Consider the following 9,110-nt stretch of genomic DNA (forward strand, 5'->3'; position numbering starts at 1 on the left):
ATTTTGGGTTGGACGATGAACTTTACTCATTAAAGTTTGAACGGATTGGATAATGAATTAAAACAAACAAAGTTCAATCCAACCCATATTCATCACTATCCAACACTAATGAAGGTTGACTCAGTTGGTAAGGAGTTGTCTCACATACTAAGAGGTTGTGAGTTTAACCTCTACGATCAACGTAAAATATCATTGGTGAGTAATATGTAACTGATCACTAGGACGTGCTTTTGATATTTGAGGTAGTACATTGTTTTATGATTGAAATAATCAGAAAAATTTGATTAATCTTTAAAAATGGTGGTTTTAATTTTGCGCATCTCGATAAATGATGTCCACTAACCAAAAAGAGGAGTTTCTAAGTGTTTCTAATTGAAAAAAAATATTTTTTATTTGAAACTCAACTCACAAACTCAACCTAACCCAACTCATAAATGAACAGATCAATTTTGTTTGGTTTGATTTTGAAATTTTGGGTTGGACGATGAACTTTACTCACTAAAGTTTGAACGAATTGGATAATGGATTAGAACAAACAAAGTTGAATCCAACCCGTATTCATCGCTATCCAACACTAATGAAGGTTGACTCAGTTGGTAAGGAGAATCACATACTAAGAAGTTGTGAGTTTAAACTCTAAAATCAATGTAAAATATCTTTGGTGAGTAATATGTAACTTATCACTAGGATGTGTTTTTGATATTTGAGGTAGTACATTTTTTTATGATTGAAATGATCAAAAAAAATTCGATTAATCTTTAAAAATGGGGGTTTTGATTTTACGCATCTCGATAAATGATGTCCACTAACCAAAAAGAGGAGTTTCTAAGTGTTTCATAGAAATGAAGTACAAATAAAACTTAATCGGAGTGTAGAAAAGCAACAAAATTTGGCACAGGGCCTAAAATGCACCAAGGAGGTTAACTGACGTAAGTCCATTCGATTGACACCTTAAGAAAATTAATTGGAAGAGCTTGATGCACATATTTTCAAATTGAATCCAAGCTAAATGCATGCTGCAAGCTAATCAAATCCCATAATTGATGATGAACATTCAAAATCAAGAAATACTCGATTAATCAATTCATTGGGGCCGTTAACCAATCGATTGGCGCACTCAATTTTGAATAATTTCTATTTGATTTTGAATGAGAACAACCCTCATTGATTTCTTACCAAAAATACACTATCTAAATGTCAGAAGACACATTATAAATATGTATGCACTCTCACTATTTCTTGCACCTCAAGATTAATCTCTTCTAGCATTCTTCTTATGTGAGTTCTCTTTCCATAAGCTTCATCATGGCCTCCTCAAGCCAAAAACCTAGAGAAGCACGAGGAAGGTTTGTGTTCACTGCTGGATTGATAAATAGAAAGAAATAAGAGAAAATTATGATCCTAGGGAAGAAGGTGATTCAACCTTAGTACATGGATTCAAGCCTCTTAAAAAGTCATAAACCATATCATCAAACATGTCAGACCTATAAGAAAAGGTCCCAAATAAATCTTTTAGAAAAAAAGTGGGGAAACATTTGATCAACATCAATTTCTTTTTCAAACTCATTCAAAGCGCTTCAAAAATATTTTTCTCAAATAAACCGGATGAAAAAGGATTAATTGGGCGTATGCCTCTTTCTTCCCCGATTATTTGGATACTAGTTGTAGAGATTGCTTTTTCAACACTCGTCTTCCGAACTAAAATATGATAATCAACCAAATTTAATCTATTATTTCATAGATGAAAGAAGATTAATTGGTCATAGGCCTCTTTCTTCTCATAGTGTTTGGATACTAGCTGTAGAGCTCGCTTTTTGAATACTCGTCTTATGTTAAGGAACTATGACTCAATTCGCCTAACATTTTTCACAAAAAATTTGGATGAAAAAAGATTATTTGAGCGTAGGCCTCTTTCTTCCCCGAGTATTTGGATATTGGCTTATGTATTGAAGTCATGAAGTCATGCTAGATGATTTAGGAACTGTCAGAAAATTTATGGGGAAATTTTTGTTCCTGCCAATTGATTGACACTTCACCCAATCGATTGGGTCAGTGAAAAATGTGCCCTAAACATAGTTCTTTTCTTTCCTTTTAAAACAAACCAAATGACTGTTTTTAGGCCACCCAATCGATTGGATCATTAATTTTGACCACAAAAGAAGACATCCAATTATAAGGTGTTATTGATGTGAGTTAACCTGCAAATTTATTGATTCAAATTGAGCAAACTCATAAATTATTTAAACTCGCTTATTTACGGGTATGTCCAACTCAATTCACAATAATCAGTACTAATCACAATTTTTCCAATAAAATATAACTATTTAACATCAACACTATTACTACTAGACCATGAACTTAAATAATTCTAAGATTAAATATTGTATCTGATTTCATTTTATATCTTTTTCACGTTATATATTTTATTAAAATAAGGTGTTTTGTGAAATTGTCTACTAATATTAATTGGATGAATTTTATGGACATTATATAATGTGTTTCATACAAGTTGAGTGTTACAACTGAGTGTAATTTTATCGAATTGTGTTATTATTTTTTTATAATAGAAAAAAAATATTTTTTATTTGAAACTCAACTCACAAACTCAACCTAACCCAACTCATAAATGAACAGATCAATTTTGTTGGTTTGATTTTGAAATTTTGGGTTGGACGATGAACTTTACTCACTAAAGTTTGAACGAATTGGATAATGGATTAGAACAAACAAAGTTGAATCCAACCCGTATTCATCGCTATCCAACACTAATGAAGGTTGACTCAGTTGGTAAGGAGAATCACATACTAAGAAGTTGTGAGTTTAAACTCTAAAATCAATGTAAAATATCATTGGTGAGTAATATGTAACTTATCACTAGGATGTGTTTTTGATATTTGAGGTAGTACATTTTTTTATGATTGAAATGATAAAAAAAAAATCGATTAATCTTTAAAAATGGGGGTTTTGATTTTACGCATCTCGATAAATGATGTCCACTAACCAAAAAGAGGAGTTTCCAAGTGTTTCATAGAAATGAAGTGCAAATAAAACTTAATCGGAGTGTAGAAAAGCAACAAAATTTGGCACAGGGCCTAAAATGCACCAAGGAGGTTAACTGACGTAAGTCCATTCGATTGACACCTTAAGAAAATTAATTGGAAGAGCTTGATGCACATATTTTCAAATCGAATCCAAGCTAAATGCATGCTGCAAGCTAATCAAATCCCATAATTGATGATGAACATTCAAAATCAAGAAAGACCCGATTAATCAATTCATTGGGGCCGTTAACCAATCGATTGGTGCACTCAATTTTGAATAATTTTGATTTGATTTTCAATGAGAACAACCCTCATTGATTTCTTACCAGAAATACACTATCTAAATGTCAGAAGACGCATTATAAATATGTATGCACTCTCACTATTTCTTGCACCTCAAGATTAATCTCTTCTAGCATTCTTCTTATGTGAGTTCTCTTTCCATAAGCTTCATCATGGCCTCCTCAAGCCAAAAACCTAGAGAAGCACGAGGAAGGTTTGTGTTCACTGCTGGGTTGATAAATAGAAAGAAATAAGAGAAAATGATGATCCTAGGGAAGAGGGTGATTCAGCCTTAGTACATGGATTCAAGCCTCTTAAAAAGTCATAAACCATATCATCAAACATGTCAGACCTATAAGAAAAGGTCCCAAATAAATCTTTTAGAAAAAAAGTGGGGAAACATTTGATCAACATCAAGTTCTTTTTCAAACTCATTCAAAGCGCTTCAAAAATATTTTTCTCAAATAAACCAGATGAAAAAGGATTAATTGGGTGTATGCCTCTTTCTTCCCCGATTATTTGGATACTAGTTGTAGAGATTGCTTTTTCAACACTCGTCTTCCGAACTAAAATATGATAATCAACCAAATTTAATCTATTCTTTCATAGATGAAAGAAGATTAATTGGTCATAGGCCTCTTTCTTCTCATAGTGTTTGGATACTAGCTGTAGAGCTCACTTTTTGAATACTCGTCTTATGTTAAGGAACTATGACTCAATTCGCCTAACATCTTTCACAAAAAATTTGGATGAAAAAGGATTAATTGAGCATAGACCTCTTTCTTCCCCGAGTATTTGGATATTGGCTTATGTCTTGAAGTCATGAAGCCATGCTAAATGATTTAGGATCTGTCAGAAAATTTATGGGGAAATTTTGTTTCTGCCAATTGATTGACACTTCACCCAATCGATTGGGTTAGTGAAAAATGTGCCTTAAACATATAGTACATCATCTTAATTAGTGGTAACGACTATATGTCTTTTCTTTCCTTTTAAAACAAACCAAATGACTGTTTTTAGGCCACCCAATCGATTGGATCATTAATTTTGACCATAAAGATTTTCCTTTTTTGTGTCAACCTCTAGCCTATAAATAAATATACCTTCCCACATATTTCCACATCCAGATACGTGATCTTTCACTCCTTACTCCTTACACACACACACTCTCTCTCTATAAGATATTTTTATTAAGATTATTTCATCCATTTAGGGATTATTTATTGGGGTTCAAAGCTAAAACCATTGAAATTTTGGTTTGGGGGATTTAATTATTAAGTAACTAGTTCGGTTCAAAGGCTTAGGCCATTCAAAAGACTTCATTCGGTTCGAGATCAGGCTAAGGTTAAATATCATCTTCCTAAGGTTGGAGATCAGTCCGATATAAAATTTCCTAGGTTCGTGAGTTCATCCTGGTGTTAAATGCTCACCCAGGTTCAAGATCAACACATGTAGAATATTGGTTTGAAGCTTGAAGACTAACCGCTCTAAGTTTCTTATGGAAAGGAGACTAACCGCCTCGAACCATTATTTAAAAGGAAGACTCAACTATTCTCTTCGCGTTTATTGTTTTGGTGGAAGTTAGCCACAAACTTCATTTTTCTTGTATAAAAGGGTTCAAGAGTTCAACCTAATAAAAGATCTTAAGTTTACTGGATACTCTCAGAAACAAATCTTGGAGAGGATTATGTCTTTTTCTTTTATCTGAACCTCTATAACTTATGGTATTTTCTCTTTTCTCTTAACTTTTACTTTCTTGAATTTACCATATGAAATTTATTTCCCACTTCTCACTTTCAAAACTTTTCTATTTTTTATTAAACTTTGAAATTAATTCTATAAAAATTTTAAAATCAAGTTTTTCTGAAACACACAATTCACTCCCTTTTGTATGTGAAGTCACATGTCCAAGAAAGCCAAGGTGTGGGTCCCCTGATCTCCATCCATCAGAACATGTACTAAAGTCAAGGCGTAGATTCCCATATCACCAGTTTCATAACATGTACTGATGTCAAGGCGTAGGTCCATTTATCATCATATTCATAACATGTACTCAAGTCAAGGCGTAGCTCCATTTGATCATCAAATTCATAACATGTCATAGAATAACATCAAGATGTAGGGGCTTTGTCTATTCTATTTCCATAACATAATATAGAATAGAATCAAGGATTAGGTCCCTTGAATTATTCTGATCCATAACATAGAACGAAATCAAGGCGTATGTCCATTAGATCATTCAGATCCACAATACATCATATCATAAGTATTACCATTTGAGTACCACCAATTAAGGTTGACACCTAATGGTCATAAAAGTTATGAAATTATTTGTATATTTATGTTTGCTTTCTAACACAGTTGACCTCCCCTCAATTTGAGTTTCCTAGCTCAAAATATGCAGATTACAAGCTACTCTGTTTCTAGGCAGCTAGTATTACAAGATGAATATGACAAAGTATTATGGCTTTAATTTTCCCATACTTTTTTACCATTTGATCACAAAGTGTTATGGGGTGGCCGTAAAAAGGTCTTACCGAAGTAATTTTTCTAGAAACACACAAAACATTCAAGAAGAACAATTATCCAACACACAAAATCAAATATAACATAGATTCATCATGCAACCGTGTGGTATCAATTGAACACAATCACAAACATTATTTCACATATTCATCATAGAAATACATGGTATCTCATTCAACCATCACACATTCAACATGTAGTCAAAATCAATCATGTCTATTTCAACTTAAAAGCCAACATGCATTTCATCCTAGTTTTCTCTATCCAAAATTAAATTCTAAAGAACCTCACCTCAAGAGTCAGTTCTAAATTTGATGAAGATGATGAGAGGATTGATGATGATCCTTGATCCATTTCCTTCTTTTCTAAATTAGAAAAGAAGCATTATTTACTTCTACATTCAATAAATTATTTTCACTTCTACATGCAAGACGAGTATGAACTTGATACTCATTTACCTCTCTCACACACACACATTCTCAAGATGAAAATGAGAGGAATTCTTTTACTTTTATACTTTTAACTAAATCATCCTTTTTAGTTATTAAAATATATTTTATAAATAATTTTTTAAATAAATTGAAGAGAAATTAATTTAAAACATTTTTCTAATCTTATTTTGGAAACTGTTTGAGATGACAAAATGAAAAAAAACATTGTTTAATATGCACATTTCTATTTATAAAACAAGATGACTCATATTTTTATTTTACTTTTTAAAATTGTATATTATTACAAATATTGCATTAACAAAAAAATATTATTTTTCTTATTTTTTCTTTTCTTAACTTGTAAAAGTAAATAAATCAAAACATTTAAATTTTTGTTGAATACGTCAGAATTATCTCTTTTTTTGATGTCTTTTTTATTTTGCACTTGAGTAAAAAAACGTGTATTTTGTCGATTTTGTTTACATTTTGTACCGACACTTTTTTCATAGTAAAAATTAAAAATAAAAAACTTACCAAAAGAAGTCAGCTAATACTATAATGCTAATAAAAAATCTCTCATACTCATAAAATAAATCATCCTTTAATATTTCAATCGATTTAATATTTGAGATTGTACCTATCAGAAAGTTGGATTGTTATAGAGACATTAACATTTTTTCAATGTATTTTTTTAAGTTAAAAGATCAAAATATCTTAAATAATAGATTTTAAAAGATTCCGTTCAAAATATATTATTTTCTTAAATAAAAGAATAGACATTTTAACTTAAAAGCATATTAACTTTTTGAACATAAAAGTATATTATTTTAAAATGAAACTTAAAAGTATATTAACTTTTTGAACATAAAAATATATTATTTTTAAAATGGAACTTAAAAGTATATTATTTTTAAAATGGAACTCAAAAGTATACTATTTTCAAAATGAAACTTAAAATAATATAATATGTTCAAACTAATATATTCTTTTTTAAAGCAAAAGATCAAAATATCTCAAATAATAGATTTTAAGTTAAAAAATAACTCAAATAATAGATTTAATATCCTTTTCTGTTTTATATGTTAACTTCGTGGTTTATTTTGATCATTTAACTTAAAAATATTCATATTGATCCCTTAATTTTTAAAACATACTATATTAATCTTTTTTTGTCTAATTATAGATGAATTTAGTGATTAAATTTTAAATTTTGTTGTTGTTAATTAGACAAGAATAATTACTATAATATATTTTAAAGAGTTAAAAGATCGATTTTTTACCAAAATACCCCTATTTTTCAACAAAAAAATCAAAATAACTTTGATTTTAAAAAAAATCTCAATCTACCCCACCTTTTAGAGGAGACGTCAGACCAATTGACGACAACTCTTAAAGTTAGAGAGGAGGCGCCAATTGGATTGGCTACAACACGTGGTGCTGTCAATCTAATTGGCGCCCATGTGTTAGTTTGTAAAGGAGACGCCAATTGGTCTAGCGCCTCAGTGTAAAGTATAATTTTTTGTGTTATAAATAGAGGTGTTGTGTGAATCATTTTTTCACATCTCATTTTATCATTTTGCAAACATGTATGGTGTTCGTCACCGTTGTGGAAAAGTGGTTTATTCGAGAGACAAACCTCCGATGTTGATGCTCTTCTGGAACATCACTAGTTTCGATCAACTGAAGAGAGAGTTGGTTCTTTGGTTAGATGGAAAAATACCATAATAGAAAAAAATTAGAAGTATTGAAAGACTCGATAGTATATTTGGTTAGGTGCGAGTCAAAACTGATAAGGATGTTAGGGAAATGATGTTTGGATGAGATGACATTAGTTTGATTGTTGTAATCAGTTAGGAATATTCTGTTTTAAGTTTGCTTATGTTGTAGTGATGTTTGTTGTTAACCTTGTTGTAACAAAAAGATAATGATATATAAAAATCCAAGGTTACAAAATTTAAAAGGAGATAATATCTAATGATGCAGATGTTGCTCCTAGATTGGGACAGTTGTTCTTATTGTGTCCTGGTTGACGATATATACTACATAGTCTTATCATTTTATCAGTCGTATCCATTTCTATTCTAATACGTGTGATGTTTGGTCGTCCTTTTTTCTTTCTTCGCATCTCATCGTTGTTCTAAACTATGTCACCTTCATATGGAGGCCAATATTCCTCCATTGGTAGCACTGAGAAGCTTTTGTTATACACATTCATGACGGTAATGGCCTTGTAAACATCAGATAGATGGCGGTAAGCGTCCTGACAAGTATGTGTGCATGTCGCAATGACATGGGAGCAATGAATACGGAAGGCCTGGAACTTTCCACAATCGCACCAACTTCTATTTAGTTTGACAACATAGGATAAATTTGGCATCCCCTCATTGTGGTCCATTGTTTCCTGTACGCTGAAATTTTGCCTATGACGATCAAAGATTGTTACCGCGTATGTGCTAGCTTTGATAGTCTTCTCTTTCATCACTTTCTTACAACATTCATTGAATGTTTGACCCAAAATTAACAATGCACTCCATCTTTGACCTCTGGTTACGAAGGTGGAAGCTAACCTATAATAAGTTGTTTTGACCCAAGCGGTTATTGGTAGATTTCTAATGCCTTTGAATACGTCGTTCATGCATTCCACAAGGTTTGTTGTCATGTGGCCCCATCGACAACCTCCGTCAAATGCCCTTGTCCACTGCTTTACTGGTATGTTATCCACCTATCTTCTTACATCAGCATTAGACAGTCTAATTTCATCACAATAATATTGATATGATGACTGAGTTAGAGCATACCTGGCATTCACCACTTTTTTGTGAAGGTTCTT

This window comes from Lathyrus oleraceus, chromosome 5, assembly GCF_024323335.1.
Source record: "Lathyrus oleraceus cultivar Zhongwan6 chromosome 5, CAAS_Psat_ZW6_1.0, whole genome shotgun sequence".
Classification (NCBI taxonomy): domain Eukaryota; kingdom Viridiplantae; phylum Streptophyta; class Magnoliopsida; order Fabales; family Fabaceae; genus Lathyrus; species Lathyrus oleraceus.